At 38.4% G+C, this 20,836-nt stretch overlaps 1 long non-coding RNA gene across 1 annotated transcript in view; it reads right to left on the bottom strand.

Annotated features, from left to right (window-relative positions):
• The window catches only part of LOC308497624, a 113,831-nt gene extending 95,148 nt beyond the window's left edge, over positions 1-18,683 (bottom strand). The window contains exons 1-2 of the long non-coding RNA XR_013993352.1: positions 18,461-18,683; positions 16,942-16,982 (exon numbers count right to left, since the gene is read on the bottom strand). This is a non-coding gene — a long non-coding RNA (uncharacterized lncRNA). The remainder of the gene's footprint in view (positions 1-16,941; positions 16,983-18,460) is intronic.
• Between the last annotated feature and the right edge of the window lie 2,153 nt (positions 18,684-20,836).

Here is a 20,836-nt window from a genome sequence, read left to right as displayed (position 1 = left end):
AGAAATATTCACAATATAATGCTAAATTAAAACTGTCAGATACAAACAAACAGTATTAAAAAGCTACCACTTATTGAACATTAATTTTGTACTAGGATATGTATTCAAGGCTTTATAAACACCTCATTTAATAATCTTCCAACAAATCTACAAGGTAGCTATTGCTATTCTCAACTTATACATTGTGAATCTAAGGTTAGAGAGTTAAGCTGCATTTCAAGTTCAAATTGTCCTAAATGGAACAACTTGAAATATGCGGAGGTAGTGGAGGGGAAATGTTTTTTAAAATTAAAGAAATTTTATGGGCTTCAGGTTCAAGGGAGAAAGATTACAAAATACCTAAAGTTAAAATTTGCAGAATATTATATCCCTCAGTATAGGTTAAATTAATATGGTAGGTGATGAAGATATTTTCAACGTTTTTAAGGAAGGGTGTGAAATTATCTGATTTCTGTTTTAGAATGATAACTGAAGAAGTATACCAGGGACGGAATTGCAATAGTACAGTTGGCAATATGTTTAAACACCAGTTGGTAAAGGTGTCATCTGTAGGGAGTAATACTGGAGGTGGAGAACAAGGGGCAGATTAGAGATAATCTGAGTAAGGAATTAACTAGGCTCTGAGACAGATACGATGTTAAGTTCTAAAATACAGGAGAGGGAAGAGACACGAATGCCTTTAACTTTCCAGTATCAGTGGCTACGTGCATAGCAATAACTAATGTAATAGCAAACCCCAGGGAAAGTCCATATGTAGGGCAGTTGACCCTGAGCTTGGGTTTGAAGATGTGTATGTGAGGAACGACTTTAAGGAGGCAATCCAGAAGCAGAAGATTTTGGAGTTCAGGGAAGAAAACTATGTTACCTAAAAGTTATTTGCATGTAAAAGTTATTTGAAGCCATGTGAATGAATAAGATTTCCAACAGAAAGGGTATACAACAAGGCTTCTCAAATGGGCATGGATGAGTGTATCAGAATTGCCTGGAATCTCCAAATTATGTATTCAGTCATTGTCCACTCCAGATATTTTGTTATGTTGCCCTCTTTTATAGGGAGTGGGGAGACCATGATTTGAAAACGTACACAGGGCTGAGCTAATTTGTTTTTTACTGCCAGCCATATTGGCAGATGCTTGCTACACACTTATTAAATAAATGAAGAATTTATGGATGCAATTAGAATTCTTGAAACAATATTCCCTGAACGAAGTGTTAGGGTTAATATAACTCTGAACATGTACCTAATTGGTGAAGGGGTATGCCGAGAGAGGTGTTTTCTTTGCAGGAGCAATAGGGCCTGAAAGAAATCACTTAGCATGTTTGAACTTACATGTGGTTTGCATTGCAACATTGTATCTGTAATTAGGTAGTGAATCTTTGAATTTGTTTTCCCTCAGGAATATTTTCCAGGCAAACACATAAGGGCCTGTTTCATCTCCAGTATATCCTAAATAAGTGTGTATTTTTGAAAGAAAACTGGTATCAAGTCATATTTTTGTGATTTGGGTACAATATATTAAACAAAGCAGAGGAACCATGAAAAGCAAGGAGAATGGATTGAATATGCAAGGTGATACCTGAGCTAAGATGAAGAATAGAGAAAAATGGAATAGTCGTGTGGGTGAGATATCAATGGAAAGAAAAGAGACGGGGGTGAGGTTAAATATCACCTCAAGTAGTCTCCTGCGTAAGGATTTCAACCCAGAACATCTCAGATGCCAGAACACCTCTCTGTCCCAGAGGGGTATCAGTTTGAGTATGAAGGAATCAGTTATTGACACTGCTCATCTCTTCATATAGAACATTTGAAGTTATGCCCCTTAATTCACAAAAGTTTTTACTTAAATTATAAAGAAAAACTTCCGTGTAGACATAGAGGGACCAGGAGAGGAGCATCAGAGACTAACAAAAAGTACATAGAAGCTGGTTATCCTCCACATCTGGGCCATTTCAGCTCTTCTTGGTTTTAATGTGACATGAGGTTAATAATTATGTATTACCAATGTTGTATATGTATTAGAAAGCGATAGTGAATTACAAGAGCTGTAATTGCCTTGCTTTATAGCGTCTGAATCTTTCTTCCAGGGAAGAAAGGAATATGAATGGTAATTCAGTAAGCTTTTGTGGCATTATATTTGACTACATTAGAAAAAAATAAGAGTACAGAGTTTTGTCATTAAAATGTTTTCCTCTATTTTAAACTAGCTAGACTGCAAATGAATAAAAATACAATGAAATATAGTTTATACTTGAGCCAGTTAGGTGGAACACTGTTAATCCCCTGTAGGACATAATCAGCTCAGAAAGGTAGATTGTAGAATAGAATTGGAAATGAACTTCTAAGGACACTGTTGAAACATTTCAGGCCCCAGTTGATGGATGAGGATCTGGATTTAAGCTGTGATAATGGAGAAGACAGATACAAGACCTAGTTTAAGGGTAGAATTAACAAGACTCAGACACCCCTCCCACCTGTAAGCTTAGAAACACCCGTGAACACACACACATCCATCCCACTGCCACTCAGCCCTTGTTGATGTGTAGAACCAGCATCCTCAGGTTTGCTGCATAGATGGTCCGAATGTTCACAAGCACAGTCCGAGTCAGACAGCAGTTCTCACAATTTGTCTTCTAATCTGAAGTCTCCCACGAGGGCTAGATTCTGAACCTGGATACAGCATACCTGGGAGTCTGCCACTAAGAAGAACAGAAGGTGAATGTTCTTTGGATTAGGTGGGGCAAGAGATGCCAAAGCTAGGGCTCACGTGGAAAGAGAAAACTACGCTTGGAAAAAATCTTTGGAATCAAGACTTGCATCAGTTTGCTAGGCTCCAGATAGCATTTATTCTTTTGATTTTCTAGTATGGGCAGGGAACTTCGTGAGACTGAAACCAATTCCATATGGCATCTCTTTTTTGATGCTATTTCTCTGACTAGTCCTTGGCCTTTCTGAGTGTCTCCTAAAGGTTAATCTCCAAGGTCTTTGACTAGGTTATGGGGGAGCAGACATTCTCATATTTAGCATAAAATTTTTGAAGGGCAATTTGGCTATATGTATCAATATACATGCCCTTTGACCTGGAAAGACCTCTTCTAGATATAATGTGGCAGGTTAGTTTCTTATCTGACACTAAGACTGTGGTCTAAAAGACCAACCTAACTGAACTGTACCAAAGGAAATTGTTTAGAAGAGCTGGATGTTGTTGGTCACTTCTCCCCTAGCTGGCTTGTGATCCTCAACTTCTTCTGGTTGAAGACCCACAGTCCAGATATTTCCTAGAAGACTAGTCCCCCTATGTCACTAGTATTGCTTAGGTCCCTGTGGGGACAGAGCCAGGAGTGCAGTTTCCAGGCTCTTGGCCTCACATAGAAAGGTGCTGGCTCAGGCAGTAAATGGCCATCAACTGTGATTGGCTGGCCATCAGCTGTGGCTAGTTGGCCGTCAGCTGTAACCAGTGAGCCATTGACCACTAATATAACTGCTGTGGCTATGCTAGCAGAAAAATGGGAGCTAGTAAGAAGATAGTGATATTCTGGCAAGCGCAGACTGTAGTTAGCACGGCGGGTTGAGGATTGCAGAGAAGTGGACGGCAGGTTGCAGATCGTATGGCTCCTGCTTCCTGTGTCTCCAACTTAGCCGCCAGCGAGAATATAGTGCTATGACTCCCCTATCTGTGGCTCTGTGGGTGTTCCTTTTTGGCCTTGCCACATCCTGCGTTCTTGTGCGGGGAGCAGCAGCAGAGACATTGCATGACACAAGGCACAGCGAGCAGGGTACAATGCCTGCCAAAGCTTTCCGAAGGGTGGTGGAGCAGTTTGTGGAAATGAACACTTAGCCTCAGGAAGACCAGGAGGAGCAGCTGCTGGAGAGCTGGACCCCTGTGGAGGGGTGGGAAGATATGGACAGTTCTCTGACCAGCGTAGGCCGGAGAAAGCAAAGATCATTGTGGCCTTGTGGGCTGGGAAGTGCTTGCTGAGGCAGCCCGGATGCAGGACTTGTAATCCCAGGAGGAAACGCTTGCTGACTCCTCCCTGGGAGATGCAGGTGAGGTCAAGGTGGTCCCTCACCCCCAGGATGGGGAGGACTTGGAGCCCTCGCCCTGTGGAGAGTTCACATGTTGTGAAGCCGGTGCGCAGCCCTAGCAAATGACTGTGGACTACGGGGAATTGCCTTCCATCCCTGATTTGATGGACCATTTGGCTCTTTGCTTGGGAACATACCACCATGTATTGGAACTGGTGGATATTTGCTTTTGTGTCTCGACCAGCCGCCGTTAAGAATACGTGAGAAACCCTGGCTGTGCCCAGGAAGTCTGGCTGTGCCTAGAGAGAGTGGCAGTGCCCTGAGAGGCTCTGGCTGTGCCTGGGGAGACTGGTGGTACCCTAAGAAGCTCAGAAAGGACTGGTGGTGCCCTGAGAAACCCTGGCTATGCCCAGAGAGCCTGGCTGTGTCTAGGATATTGCATTCACCTCCAGGCTCCTCTCACAGGGCCCCTTGCAGGAAGACACTTGTCCGTAGATTGTGAGGCGAGACCCTGTAGTGGTGGAGTATGGGGACAAAGCCAGGAGTGCAGTTTCCAAGCTCTCGGCCTCACATGGAAAGGTGCTGGCTCAGGTAGTAAATGGCCATCAACTGTGATCAGATGGCCATCAGCTGTGACTAGTTGGCCGTCAGCTGTAACCAGTGAGCCATTGGCCACTAGTATAACTGCTGTGGATACTCTAGCAGAAAAATGGGAGCTAGCAAGAAGATAGTGATATGCTGGCAAGCTTGGACTGCAGTTAGCACGGTGGATTGCAGCTAGCAAGTGAGGTTGGTTGGCAGAGAGAAGTGGTTGTGGCTAGTGTGGCTCCTGCCTCCTGTGTCTCCAACCCAGCTGCCAGTGAGAGTATAGTGGTATGACTCCCCTACCTATAGCTCCGTGGGTGTTTCTTTTTGGCCTAACCACATCCTGTGTTCTTATGTGGGGAGCAGGAGCAGAGACCCCACCGGACTCCTTGCATGACAAATGGCGCTGTGAGCAGGAGCCCCTGCATGACAGTTCCTAACCTGGAGTAGAATCCTTATTTGCCAACTTTGTGGTCATATCAATGTTTTAATTATAGGAAGACATTTATTCTTAATCATGGTGGCAAAGAGTTCCCGTCAGCTTCTTGTTCCCACATCTCACTGAAATCTATAATCCCAACTTTTTTTTTTTTTTTTGCTAATGTCAAAGCCCTTTATCAGGTCATTTACCTCTCCATGAGAAGCTCAGTGAACAAACAAAAAGAGAAAATTCTATTTCCCATAAGAAGAAACCACTGTGAAATAGCTTCATTATGGACACGTACATTTTCCCACTGATCTTTGTTCTAAGAAATCAAACATCTGCCAAGCCCACAACCTAATTTTATCCTAGAAAGGTAATGAGGAAATGAAAACTGCTATTTAGATAAGCCTTGGTCAAAATGAGTACACATTTTTGTCATGTGCCTCTTGGAAAAAAGTTTTGGTTATAACCTCGCTTTTGATAAATCTTGTTGATCTGCATTAAAGAGCCATTGATCTTAGAATAACACTCTGAAGGCAGAATACCAAATGCTTTCTATCTCCTGCTTTTCTCTTGATTAGCTTAGCAACCTAGAACATCCATATTTGAAAGGGAAGAAAGAGGCAAGCTCCCCTACTCTTAGACATGATTTTTAGAAGCAGAATTGGAAACAGTGACTGTAAGGCTCCATGTATCAGAATGCACTGAGGACAGTTCCAGCTACTCGTTTGGACTGGTGTCTACTAGAGTACCAGTAGTTTGCAGACAAAGGGGGCTGCCGGAAGCTGAGGAGGGAGGTGTGGGGAACTGAGGACAAACTGCAGTTAGTTGTGCGTGAATCTACTACAGCTGGCAGTCTAAGAGGCTCTAAACCCTTGAATATGTTAGGCCAGGCCTTCGGGGCATGAACACAGGGACAGGGATAAGGAAGAACTGCTGGAATAAGGGTCTAAACTGTGCAGATGAGGAATCTGAGGTGGGAGCCAACAAAGGGAATGGGTTTCTGAGCCAGGGCTAGGCTCAAGGCTTGAGGAGAACTGTTTTTTGTTTGTTTGTTTGTTTGTTTGTTTGCAGGTGTGGGATGTGGAGATAAACAGGGAACCAGAGAATGGCAAATAGTAGCTGAGAGTGAAAGACATCTCAGGACCAAGACAATGTAAACTAAACCTCTGATTTAGGGAGGGTAAGGGGAGGGAATGAGGAAGGGAGGGAAGGAGAGAGAGAGAGAGAGAGAGAGAGAGAGAGAGAGAGAGAGAGAGAGAGAGAGAGAGAGAGAGAGAGAGAGGTCTTCCAGGTGCTGTTTGTTATAAGATACTAAGCCGTATAGGTGCGTGTGGACTTGTCCTAAAGTAGGAAGAATTTGCTACAGTGCAGAGATAAGTCACATGACTTAAAGGAGAAAGCACACAGTGGGCGGCTTAGTTCTAGGTGACAATACTGTAGTTTTTAAGGTTAAAGAATGACTAAAAATGATATTAGATTTTCTTAAATTTCTCAAACTGAGGAAAAAACTACCCTTAGAATATACTCAAAAGAGAAATACTTTTAGTGGCATGGAGACTATCTACGGGACATGCAGTTTAATGTTTAAAAGTATTTTGAAAGTGTATATGTATATGTGTATATGTGTATATGTTTTCAGTGACAGTACTAGAGTAGCACTGATGAAGAGAACTGAAATTTAGAAAAAAATCCTTGGGAATATAATTTCTGGGTGGCAATGTACTACTTGTCAATGTCATCGCCACAAAAACTTTAAATTTTTTGAATTTTTTGAATGTAGTTTGAATCTTTTATGATCTAGCCTTTTGCTCTAGTTTTGAAAGGCAACCTCCTGCCCAGATTCTCCAAACCTTGCTGACCTGGAGAACTACCGATGCTTCCAGCAGTCACCTGGCACACACATCGCCTGGAGGGCTTGTTAAAATGCAGGTCTGATTCCGTAGGTGTGAGGCGGGGCCCAGATCATGCCACTGATATTGATCTGAAGACCAAACTTTGAGGAGCAAGGTTCCGTTATATAAATTATATAAAAGGCATATTCTACAATATAATTAACCAGAAAATTAATATCAGCCCTCCTGCCCAATCATTACTTGGGTCTGCATCTAATTTTTGTTGAGTTTAAAAGAAATTCTGTGCTTATTAGAGAAATGGGACTATGGGGGGGAAACCTGAAACTAGGTGTACTTGCCTGTGTAACAGGCGGGGTGGCATTATTAATTTTTCCCAACAGGAAAATTTCAAATAGAATTGCTGTGGACTCGCTATTTAGAAACTCTGAAAAACCTGTCAGAGTCATCAAGAAATCATACTCCTTGTGCCACCCGGAGCGTGAGGGAAAGCACTTTCCTTGCCTTCCAAAGCATAACTTTACCACAGCTCTGACGTACCCGAGAGTCACTTTGCGCAAGGAAAGGATCTGAGCTTCTGAGACCTGTGCAGTGTACTTCAAAGGTCTTCCTCCAAGAAGGTCCATATCCTTTGCAAACCTTAGCTGAATCACCATCATTGTTATAGCCCAGGCAATACACATTGGAGCATCTCAGGTTATCTCCTTTTCAGTGTGTAAAAAGGACTTTAAATTGTGACCTATTGTGTCATGGCTGGGGTGGTCAAAGAAGGGTTTTTCAAAAGGGAACACTGACCCCAGTATCTAACGCAGGAATTAGAAAAGTAGTTTTCTATGTAACTTGCCCAAATAGTCTTTACTGGTTGACAGAGGAAGTGAAAATCCTACATAGTGTTTTGCAAGCATGAACCATACATATCGCCTCAAGGCATAGGAAATTTACTGCAAAGGAATGCCTCTGGCTTGTATACCCCAATATGCCCTCCCAACAGACTGTTTTCCCTGTTTTGTGATTCTGAGAACTTGGTCTTAACTCCTTAAGTAACCCTGAAAGGCGCTTAAGCTAGTTTTCTTGAAGACTAGTATCTCCAATTCCAGACAAGTATTTATTTGCCTGAATTTATTATACGCTTGAATTTAGCCAGTATCTCCTTCAGGAAGCAAAGAGGTTTTCTCCCCTTTAAGCGCTATAGGGCATCGTGTTGAACTCTCCAGAGGACAAGCTGTTTCTGTGTTATCTCAAAATGTCTTGTCATCTCTGCTAACCTTGTGTGTGTTTTCAGTCAATAGAATATACATTTTAAGAGGTTAGGAAGTGGTGTTTGTAAATTGCACTTTGAATCCAGAATGAATTCAAATGTATTAATACATGACTTGGACAATCACCAACACTAAGGACATTTGAAGTAGCGGATCTAGGGTTCATGAATAATGACTTATCTTGGTTTAAATAATTTACTTAAAAAAAATCTTTTCCCTCTATTCTTTATCTGTGAAGTTGCCAGAGCTTTCTCCCTCACCTTAGATGATTATTAGTTATATTCCTAGAGGGCAGATATAAGTTAATGAGCAACAAGGGAGGGGATAAGGAAGCAAGCACAAAAACAGCATATTGCCTTCAAGACTATTAATGTCCCTTTGTGGAGGATGGCAACAGCTAATGTCTGGCAAGAGCAGTGGAGGAAGAAATTGCTGCAGGTTCAGGTGGGAGAGTGAGTCACCTTGAGGCTGGCACTGCTGATGAGGTTTGGAGAGTAATCTTTCCATTAGGAGAGGGTCCTCCTTCGAGAATGGGGGGTATTATTAATGTCCAATACTGGAAATATTAGATTTACTCCCTGTGTACTGCATGGGAACAAAGCATTAAAAGCCCCACACATCACAGATCCACAGAGGGTTTCTGCAAATGCATCTATGCTTAAAAATGTTAGGAGATTTTTAGAGTTTGGGAGCATTTCTTTTGGTGCGTGGGTATATATCACTGTACAGAGATGTAAGTTATTTGAATGGCTAGATAACTAGGTAGGTGGATAAATAGACAGATTGGTACATATCTGGTATGTGTCATCCCTTACGACTTTTAGTAGAAAACTGTCATCATGTTTTCACCTGTCTGTACTGTGCTATTTGGCAAAGTAACTGTTTATGGGAAAGTTGCTTAAATTTAGATCTCAAAATAGTTAATCAGTCATTTCTAATGTACTCATATACAACCAGGAAAAGTTTTTAGTAGATTTTACTAATAATCAAAGTATGATTTTTTTTAATAGGGCTGGATTTGGAGTTGTTGTGTGCCTACCTTAAATGTCAAGTCATTGTAATGATATATTAGCTTGCTTCGGCTTAAATTTGTATATTTTATTCTTACTCACTTCTAAATACCTTTCCTTAATCCTTTATTTTTGGCTCATTTGATATGATTATCATTCCAATTTCTTGCCTCCTGAATAATAGATTCTAAATCATTCTCATTTTGGTCTTTGATTCCTTATTAAACATCCTGAAGCCTAACAGCTGATGATGCTATCGATGCATGGCAATGCTGTCTTTAATCAAGGATTTCCTTCATTGTGGCACAATATCCCTCTTACCCCATCAATGGTAAGTTTTGTGTTTTGCCATTGCGTTTTCTCTTGTTATTTAAGAAGTTGGAAATACATAGCCCCCCAAATGACACTCTACCTAATAGATGTTTTTGCTTCTAGTTGTCATAATTTCATGGATGACACTTCTTTCTTGAAGAGGCTTTGGGTAGTTCTGCATACAGCTATTTTATGTCCCTCTGTGAAAGTCTAGGGTTGCTTGTGTGTGTGTATGTGTGTGTGTGTGTGTGTGTGTGTGTGTGTGTGTGTGTGTAGGAGGCAAGTCACTTCAGATACAGGCTACCCAGTGTTCTTGGGAGCTGTAACAGTTTTGTGAATTTATTAAACATATTTATTTTTCCCAAGAACTAATCACTTACAAGATGCCAGATTCCCCTAGGTGAGATAGCTACAATTTGGTTTCAAATTAATCACATAGGTTTCAAATTGGTCTTATTTACCGGTTACCATAGTTAGATAATAATTTAATGACAATCTGTGATCAGCTTAGTCATACAAGCAACACTTTCAACTTGTTTGGAATTTTGACGTCCTCAAAGTTATTTTTATAATGAATCATTCAAAAAATATTCTATGAGACATAAAGATTTTCATTAAATATTAGCATATGTGAAATTCATGGCATGTGTTAGCTAACTGAAAAATATTCTGATCAGCTGTGAGGAAGTACTGAGCTAATGAGACCAAATTTATTGGTTAAACCTGGGTTCCCTTCTTCCATTCCAAGCTTCAAATTGCACAACTGTGTGCTGGAGTCACCAGGAGAACCATATCTCAGTGTGACTAAGGGAAGGAAAGTCCGTTCTATTGTTGGAAAAAATCATAAAGGCACATATTCTACTTATTGTCAAACAGGCATCATACCAATAAAATTTGAAAACTGACAACATTTTGCACTTTCAAATGATAGATTTTAAGTAGGTATATTGTATGGGAAAAGCAGATCATTTCTAGCTGGCAGAAAGAACTTTTTCCCGAACCTTGCTGATACATTTGCAGGGTACAAAGATTAAAAGGGGGCAAAACAATTAAACAAATAAATATCCCTTCTTAGATGTAAATCCCTACTCCTCTCCAATGACTCACTAATACAAACCAATATAAAATTAGTGACATTAGGTACATGCAAAGGCCATTTTAAATGGAGAGGCTTCAAGAGCTCAACTTGCTGATAGCCAAGCTGACAATATTGCACATCTGAAGAGTACGAGTATGTGCAATAAATACAAAAGCAGGTTGGTTCGTGCAGAATGTGAACTGCTGTAAGTATCCGTGTGTATAAAACAAGACACAGGAAACAACATCAGTGACTCAGGCCGCCAGGGAGGTGTACTGTACGGGGTGAGTTACTTGTCTTTTTATCTATTAAAATACTCTACCTCCCTATGTTCCAATTTCATCTCTACCATTCAACCGACTGATTACTAACAGGCTTTCTAGGTTTTAAAGTATTGAGATAGAAGTTCTCTGGTTAAGAATGAGACAGAGACAGAGAGAAGAGATTTCTGATTAAAAATAAATTGATATTCTAGTTTAAACTTCAACGTCTTAGAATATTGTTTTCCTTTTTTTATCGAACAATAATGACAATATGTGTCAGGTATTTTACTGCTTGTCAAAGATAGAACAGTAAGCAGCAACAGCCACAGTCATGTTCTAATACATGACTTTCTAGTGGGTGAAGAAGATAGTTACCATCCTCTATTTATGCTGCCCCTGCCAACATCCCATCAGGAAATCCATTATCTCTTTTTTCAAGATGTGTCCAGAATCTGATTACATCTTGACCTCTCCCGTGCTACCACCCTGGTCTGAGCCACTCTCCTCTCACATGTGGGCTTGGGCAACAGTTTCCTAACAGATCTCGCTGTTTTCAGTCTTGCTATCTTCACACAAGGTTCATTCTCAACAGAGCAGCAAGAGTGATGTTTTCAGAATGCAAATCAGACCATGTTATCTTTCTGCTAAAAATCCTGCAGTGGTTCCCATTTTGCTGAGAACAAAAGCTTCAGTCTTTGCAATAGCCCAAAGGGCCCTGGCCCTCATCTCACCAAATTCTCTTGCTCACTCTACTCCAGCCACATTGGCTTGTCTGCCCTTCCACAGACCACATACACTCATGCCTCAGGACCTTTGTGATAAGAATGATAAGAATGATCTCCACCAGGTATCTGCTCCAAGGTTTTGCTCAAAGATCATTTTCTCAGTCATGCCTTCGATGACCATCATACTAATTTACAATTATGATTCATTCTATGAACACTCCCAATTCTCCTTACTCTGCTCTATTTTTTCTATATTTTAAAATCACTTTCTAAGATACTATGTAATTTTCTTATTATTTGTATTACTTATTTTCTTTCTTTCTCACTAGAATGTAATCCCTTTAAAGATAGAGATTTTGTTCACTGTTATATCCTGTAGCAAGCTTGGCACATAGCAGGCATTCAATAAATATTTTGAGTGTATGAGGTCTGACAATTAAGTTCGCGAACTTGTTACAACAATGTTGCTAAACTTTCTTGCTATCAGAGAGATTATTCATTGTGGATTTGTACCAACTGGACAAATGTTTAACCACATTTACTATTTGGAAGTGCTGAAAAAGCTGCATGAAAAGTTAGACTACCTGAACTTTGTGTCAACAATTCATGGCTCTTGCATCACAACAATACACCAGCTCAGATGACACTGTCTGTGTGGGAGTTTTTAGCCAGTAAACAAATAATTGTATTGGAACACCCTCCCTATTCACCTAATCTGGCCCCCAGTGACTTCTTTCTTTACCCAACACTAAAGGAAATATTGAAAGGAAGACATTTTGATGACACTCAGGACATCAAGGGTAATATGACAACAGCTCTGATGGCCATTCCAGAAAAAGAGTTCCAAAATTGCTTTGAAGGGTGGACTAGGCACTGGTGTCATTGCATAGCTTCCCAAGGGAGTACTTCGAAAGTGACCGTAGTGATATTCAGCAATGAGGTATGCAGCACTTTTTCTAGGATGAGTTCACAAACTTAATTATGCGACCTTGTATAATGAATGAGCCAAGTAAAAATAAATGTATAAGAATTGTGATAATAGTTGACATAAATATCAATCTCTATTTGCTGGCATTGTTTTAAGTGCTTCACATATAAATTTAATAAAATTACCTTATCTTATCCTAAAACAACCATGTGATATAGATTCCATTATTATCTCTGTTTTAAATACCGAGCAACTGAGACAAAGAGTCTTGGCCTAGTCATATGTTAATAACTTGAAGAGCTGGGGTTCAAAGTCACAGAGTTGGGTTCCCAGGGAGGCCACACTCTTAACTGTGATGCACTACCACCCTTTGTTGTGATGATGCTAGGCTAGTAGCAAGAAGGCAAACTGGATCTGGGTTGAGGACACGGGGAGCTTTCCAGTGGAATGACTTTTTGGTAAGACAATAGCACTTAGCTGCTTGGAAAGAGGAGCCAATCTTTCTAAGTCAGCTCAGCTTTTGAGAACTGAGATGATGGTAACTTTTCAAGTTAAGGATAAGTTTGCAGCAAATTGACCTAATGCCACCAGGTCAGTGAGCTTATTATTGGGAACACCTCCTCCTTTCTACACTGTAGTGGTGTCAGAAGAGATGAAATCGTCTTGTAGTGTGGTTAGTTACTGCTAGGCATATGTGGAGAATTCCTCACACTGACTGCATAAATCAAATATAATGTCGCTCAGCTTTTCAAATGGTAGGACACCACTTTGAGAAAGCAGACTTGAGGGAAATCTTATATAGTCTGTTAAGTGGACTGGGGAGGGTGCTGTTAACGGAGTTGATTATGATCCCTTGTGACTAAGTGGGTTTCACTAGCAGGACTAAGGCAATAGGAAGAAACTAATTGGTTCCTGGAGGTGGCTTTGACTGCCTCGGAGAAAGCCTCAACTGCAACTATTCTGAGAATTAACAGCATGAGGCAGTGGGTAGACTACACATTTATATTTCTGCGCTTAACTGCAAATGGAGAAAATAACTGGAGCGTGCACATACCAAGAGTCTCAGATGGGTATGGCACATAGCTGCCTTTTCCCAGTACCCACCCGACTTATACTTCTCCCTATTTTCATGGAACCCTCATAAGCATTCACTTATGGTTCTAAACATTCTCTTACAGGAATAAGAAATGAGCCACAGTGGATTTCCAAGAACTGTATTCTAGCCCACACTCATAAATATGCCATCTTCATGTTGCTTCAAATGTTATGATTTATTTAATACAAATTTGGCTATGACACATCGGAAGAAAAGTTTATCTTTATTGTGCCTCACACAGGTCACACAGGGAAGTTGATAAAGTATGTTTTTGGGCATCCTTCTCAACAAAGTTGAACTTCAAATAGTAGGGACTGAAATTCTTGGGTATCAGTTTTTTTCAGCCAGTGTCTTCTTATGAAGGTATTGGTGGAAACTCTTATGTGATACCTAGCTTTTTAAAAATAAATTACACCTTTAAAAGAATTATATGTACTAATTTGTAATATTATTTAGGGACTTATGTTTTACAAATTGGTTGTTATTATTAGGCTGGTAAGATGAGGAATCTAAACTTAATTTGCCTTCTAAGCCTTATTTATTTTTGCTTTCCTAATGAATCCTCCTGCAAAACAGGCTCAGTCACTGCCTCCTGAAATATAACTTGTACTTTCTAAACTCATGATATTTCCTTGCCTAGAAAGCCCCTTGTCCCATCTTTGTCCCTTAAAATTCCATCTCTTAAGAGCTTCTCTAATCAACCCAGTACAAAGTATCATATAGAAAAAACATGAATATTTTCCATGCTGATTATGACACTATTTATTCAAGAAATATTTAGTTTTTATGCTACTGTTTAAATATTGTGATAGTTCTAGCGACATGGGAGTAAACAAAATGTACTTAATCTTGCACTTATGAAGTCTATAGTTAAATCATTACAGATATGTATAAAGAGAAATTCTGCTAAGAGTTATGTTGGAAAACTACAGGGTGCCATGAGAAATAAAGTTAACGAAAATAATTTGGAGAGGAAGGTAAGAGAAGCCTTTTCTGAAGAAGTAACATCTTACCTGTGAACTGATGGATGAATAAGACTTATGCAGGCCAGGAATAGACAGAAGAATTTTCAAGACAGAGGGAATTGTATTTGCAAAGTCTGAGGTGGGAAAGGCCTTGGTGCATTCCAGGAACCAAAAAGAGCCAACGTGTGTTATATTTTAGTCAAATATACACCTTTCTTATCTCTTTCAGATGGTTGAGAACGTGTTTTCTTATTTATTTGTGCTCCATAATGATTATACATAATAATATTCAAAAATGTGCTAGAGGATTTTGGCTTCCTGTAACTATAAGTAACTTATTTTGAATTTAGGTTCCTATGTAAAGAATTGCAAAAGTTGGACAAAATATATAAGACAATGACTTTCAGGTACATTGGAAACAAAGAGAACAGTCCTATCATCCTTGAGAAAAGGAAAAACCATGAGATAAGCTTCTTATTATCCCCAGGTTTCTGCCTGGGAGACATCCGTAACTCTGTAGAAAGAAGATGGATCCAGTAGAGAGCAGAAATCTTATTGAGCTGAGGAGGTACAGATTAGAATTTGAAGCTGCTGCGGCAGCTGGACCTGGAGTGGTAGGGTACAGAAAATGAGGTAGCTGTCTAGGGAAGGCACCCCAAAAGTTTGCATGAGGGTTCACCTTGTGTCCTTGGCTGATGGCTAAGGTGCTCATGCATAGGGCACTGAGTCCACAAGGCCGACAGAGAGTGGCTCCTAGGAGCCTAAGAGCAGTACCTGAGTGCTAGAGGTTGCACACAGCTAAAAGAAGTCAAAATCGGGGCCAGCTCAGGCGAGAGATCTCATAGAGCAATTTAGACATCCAGTTAATATCCCATGTCTTAGAGGAAAAAAAAATACCCTAGTCCTAATTAAAAACAGACAAACAACAACAACAAAAAAACCCAACCCTGAAATCAACCCACCCTACAAAGCACAAAACCCAGCCTAAAAGGATCAAGATAATCTATACCAATTAATTGTTTGATGAAACAAAGCTTAACAGGACTAAAATGAGGACAACGTACATGAGACTCTCTACAAAGAAACATATACAATAAAAAGTTATTAGGAGAAGCAGGAAAATGTTGGCCATTACCACGGAAAAAATATCCAATGGAAACAGATGCCAAAAACAAACAAACAAAAAACACATATAAAGTTTAGCAGAGATCTTAAAACAGCTATAGAAATCTATTCAAGGATTTAAAGGAAAAAATGGACAAACTACGGCAAAGAAATAGACACAATAAAAAGAAACAAATTGAAATTATAGAACTGAAAAATAAAATTTCTGAAATAAATAAAAAAATTACTCTGGATGGTTTAAACAACAGCAAGAAAAAAAAAAGGTTAATAACATTATCCAAATTAAAGAAGGGAGAGAAAAATATTTAAAATATCAACGAAATCTCAATGACCTGTGAGGCAGTACTGAGCAAGCATAAAAAATAGACAGTACGGGGATGGGGCTGGGGTTGAGGGGTGGAAAGATATAAAGAAAGAATCAGAAAAAATATTGAGTAAACAGAAACTAAAACTTCCCTAAATTTGGTAAAAAAGCAATACTACGTAGATCCAAGAAGTTCAATAAATCCCAAATAGGAGAAGTCTAGAAACAACATTGTAAGCATATTATACTCAGTTAAAAAGAAATATTACGTACAACATTATACCAATAAATCTGACAAATTAGATGAAATGGATAAAAATCCTAGAAAAAACACACTCTCTAAAACTGACGTAAGAATAAAAATAAAATCTGAACAGTTCTCTGCTTATTAAAGACATCTAATTCCTAAGTAAATACTTTCCTACAAAGAAAACATCAGATTCAGATAACTTCACTAGTGAATAACTTCACTAGTATATAACTTCACAGATATTTAATGATGATTAATATCAATGTTATATAAACTATTTTAGAAAAAATATAAAATATGGTAACATTTTCTATGTCTTTTCATGTGGCCAGCATAACCATAAAACAGCATAAATGAGGACATTAAAGTACAAATAAAGTTATAGACCAATATTTCTTATGAACATGCTTATAAAAATCCTTAACCAAATATTGTCAAACGGAATCTAATGTTATATTAAAAGAATAACATAATACTCAAATGCAGTTTATCCCAGGATTTTAAACTTGTGACAAGAATTTTAAGTCACATTAACAAATAAAGATAAAAATCATATAATTATCTTATTTTAAGCAAAAAAAAAGCATTTAATGACATTTGCACTCATTTATGACAAATTCTCAGACAGCATAGTATAACATTTCAATTATAAATGAAAGCTGTAAAAAAGCCTCCAGTTAATATTGTTATATACACTTTTCCCCCCAATATCAAAACAAGGTGATGGTACGAACTCTTACCACTTCTGTTCAACATCGTACTGAAGCTCCTACTCAGTGCACTAAAGCAAGGAAAAAGAAATAAATGGTGTAAAGATTGAACAGGAAAAAAAAAATTGTTTTTATCCATAGTTGACATGATTGCATGTTTATGTATACAGAAAATTCAATGAAACCTAAAAAAGATATTATGGGTAATGAATGAGAAAGATCCTAAGATACCAGGTCAATATAGGAAAAATCAATTGATTTTAATATCTTAGCAAATAATTGAAAAACATTAGTAAGCCATACTATTTAATAACGCTACAAAACAAAATAATTAGGAATTTAAGTCCTGCATGCTAAAAATGACAAACTTTTGTTAAGAGAAAATTTAAAGACAACCTAAATAAAAGAGAGGAATATCATATTCATAAATTGCAAATTCAATATTTTTAAGATTCTCATTTTCTCCAAATCAATAGGTTCAAGGCAATTGCTGTTAAAAAAAAATCATAGCACAGTCATTGGCAGTCTGATCCTAAAACATATACAAGGTGAAAAATCTATAATGGATAAAGCAGTCCTCAACGAAGGGAAGATTTTTGGAGTTATTACACTAATTTTAAGAATTACTATTAAGTGACAACAATTGAGACACTGTGTAGCCTTGGAATAAGAATAGACAAATAGATCAATGGAAACAAATAGGACATGCAGAAATAAATACCTATGTATGTGGTAGAATGATGCCAATGTAACTTATGGGGGAAAAGAAAGTCTTTTCAACAAATAGTGTTGCAAAAACTAAATAAAGTAAGGAAAACAATAAATCTTGATCCTCACCTTACATCACATAAAAAAAAAAAAAATAAAAGCTGAAACTGTAGAACTTCTAGGATAAGAGGGGTTAGACAAAATTTTTTTAGCCAGAACACAAAGAGCTCTAAATATTAAACTAAAAAGATAAGTTTGTCTCAATTAAATTTTTTTAAAAGTTTTCTCAACAATAGATGTTGTAAAGAAAATGAAAGATAGGACACAAATGGGAGAATTGTATTTACAATACTTATATTTGACAAAAGATATATCCAGAATATACTAAATACTCTTATTCTTACCAGTAAACAATAGAAGAGAAACAACACAATTAAAAAACAGGCAAAGATCTTGAGCAGATATTTCCCAGAAGATACACAAATGGACAGTAAATACATGAAAATGTGGTCAATTCATTAATCATCAGACAAGTTAAAACTACAGTGTGATAATATTTTATTGCCCCCAAAGTGGTTCAAAATAAAAAAGACGGACAATGCTAAATACTGGCAAGGTTGTGGAGCAACTAAATTCTTATGTATTGCTGATGGGTGAGAATGTAAAATGGTGTGCTTCAAAAAAATCTGCTAGCTCCTTATAAAGTTAATTATCCATGTACCATATGACTTAGCATTTCCACTTATTGATGTTGTATCACATATAAATAACAATATAGATACCGTTGCTCTACATTATCACAAACTTAGTAGCTTACATCAAAACAAAGTTATTATCCTACCTTTCTGGAATTCAGAAATCCAAAATGGGTCTCACTGGGCTAAAATCAAGGTGATGGCAGGGCACCATTCTTTTCCGGAGGCTTGAGGAGAGAATTCAGCGTTTTGCTTCTGCCTTTTCCAGCTTTTAGAGGTCGTCCACGTTTCTTGGCCTGTAGCCCTGTTCTATCTTCAAAGCCAGCAATGGCCAGTCGAGTCCTTCTCTCATTTCATCACTCTGACATTGACTCTCCTGCCTCCCTCTTCCACATTTAAGGACATGTGATTACATTGGGCACTTTTAGATATCCAGAACATTCTCCCTACTTTAAGACCAACTCTTAGCAACATTAATTCCTGCTGCTACTTGAATTGCCCTTTGTCATGGAACTAACTTATTCACTGGTTCTGGGGATTAGATGTGGATATCTTTGAAAAGCCATTATTCTGCCTACTATGGGTATTTATCTAAAAGAAATGGAAACATGTTCATGGTACACTTGTGCAAATTGTTTAGAACATCTTTTTTCAGAATAGCATGTAACTAGAAACAACTCTTTACATTTTTCATTAAGGAACCCGGTAAACAACTTCCAGTAAATTATTACAATGGAAAACTCAAAAATGTTAAAAAGGGTGATTTAATTGATACATTAAACAACCCTTGAAACATTACATTGAGCAAAAGAAGGAAGACATAAAAGTGTAAACACTACAGGATTTTATTTTTATGGCACTCAGGATCATTAAAATCAACCTGTGGTGATAGAAATAAGAACACTTCTGTCTTTATAAGATTGACTGGAAAAGGACAGAAGTGAAATTTTTGAGATAGGTGATGAAAATATTTTATATTTTGGTTGAGGTTATTACACAGGTGTGTGTGTGTGTGTGTGTGTGTGTGTGTGTGTGTGTGTGTGTATGTGTACATATATATCAGTATTCATAAGATCTGTGCATTTCACTGTGCATAAATTTTACTTGATAATGCAAATTAAAAAAATACATTTGAGTAATCAATAAAGAACAAATGACCTACATTTCTATAATTAATCAAAACAAAATACAACCAAACAAAGAGTGGTGGGCAAAGCATCATTATTGCTTGTTACTATGAACTACAAATTCAGTTTTTTAAAGTATATCCTTTAAGTTAAAAATGAATGTCTTTGCAAACATTTGCAACAAATTTGAACATGGAGATTCTACCTTTTTGCCTTGCTAGAGATATTTGAAAGCTTTTCAGAAAATGTAAATCAGATATAATTTCGTCCAGCTTTATTGAGGAATAATTGACAAATATAGTTGTAATATATTTAAAGCATACAATGTGGTGATTTGATATACATATACAGTGTGAAAGAATTCTATGAAGTTTTCCTTCGTGTTGCAGGGGGCTTACACTTGTATGTATAAAATGAAGTCACAGGCCTTAATGGTGATGCCTTAAGTTGTCTATGAAGCTTCTGTGTTGGCAGACCTGCTGCCACTTCGCAGTTAGTCATGTGCTACATAATGCCGATTCAGTCAACATGCATAGATGACGGTGGTCCCATACGATTATAATGGAGCTGGAAACTTCCTGTTGCCTCGTGACATTTTAGCCATCGTAATGTCACAACACAACACATCACTCATGTGTTTGTGGTGACGCTGGTGTAAGCACACCTCCTGTGCTGCCAGTTGACTAAAAGTACAGCACATGCCATTATGTGCAGCACATACTACTTGATAACAAACGAGTATGTTACTGGTTTATGTATTTACCTCGTATGCTTTTATTGTTATATTAGAGTGTACTCTTTCTACTTATAAAAACAATTGTTTCCTGTAACACAGTGTGCTGTGTTACCCCAGCAGCAGCCTTACGTATCTCTTGTTTACTGTCTCTTGATTACATCGTTTTCTCTTGTGCTTGATTTGATCTTGTGTTGTTTTACACATTTAGGGACGCCTAAGTGTAGAGTGTTTAGAAAGTCTACAGTGTGCAGAACGTCCTCGGCCTTCACATTTACTCACTGCTCACTCACTGACTCACCCAGAGCATTCCTCAGAGTATATCCACATCACTAAGCAGTGCGTGACTGGAGTGTCCTCGTGATTTAGAGCATTTACTGGCTCTCTTATTGTAGATCTCTCCCTCCTGGATTTAGGCTTGCGCCCCTGGGGCTAAGAGAGGAGATAATCTGAATGACAGATGTAGTGTTATGATTAGAATCACCCCTCCTCCGCCTCCAGAGCTTTGGCCTCAGAATAAGCCAGTGGGCCTGAGTGCTGTGGACGCTTTTGATTTTTTTACCCCTAGGAGTCTCCTCAGCGGGTTGTACATGTAGACTCTTGGCTGACCCAGCCCTCAATCCCTGGATACACTGTTACATGTTTGAATCTATGGTCAATGC

Source organism: Rhinolophus hipposideros (assembly GCF_964194185.1).
Source record: "Rhinolophus hipposideros genome assembly, chromosome: 5".
Lineage (NCBI taxonomy): Eukaryota > Metazoa > Chordata > Mammalia > Chiroptera > Rhinolophidae > Rhinolophus > Rhinolophus hipposideros.
The sequence above is the reverse complement of the archived record's forward strand: the minus strand, read 5'-3'. Positions and strand labels throughout refer to the sequence as shown.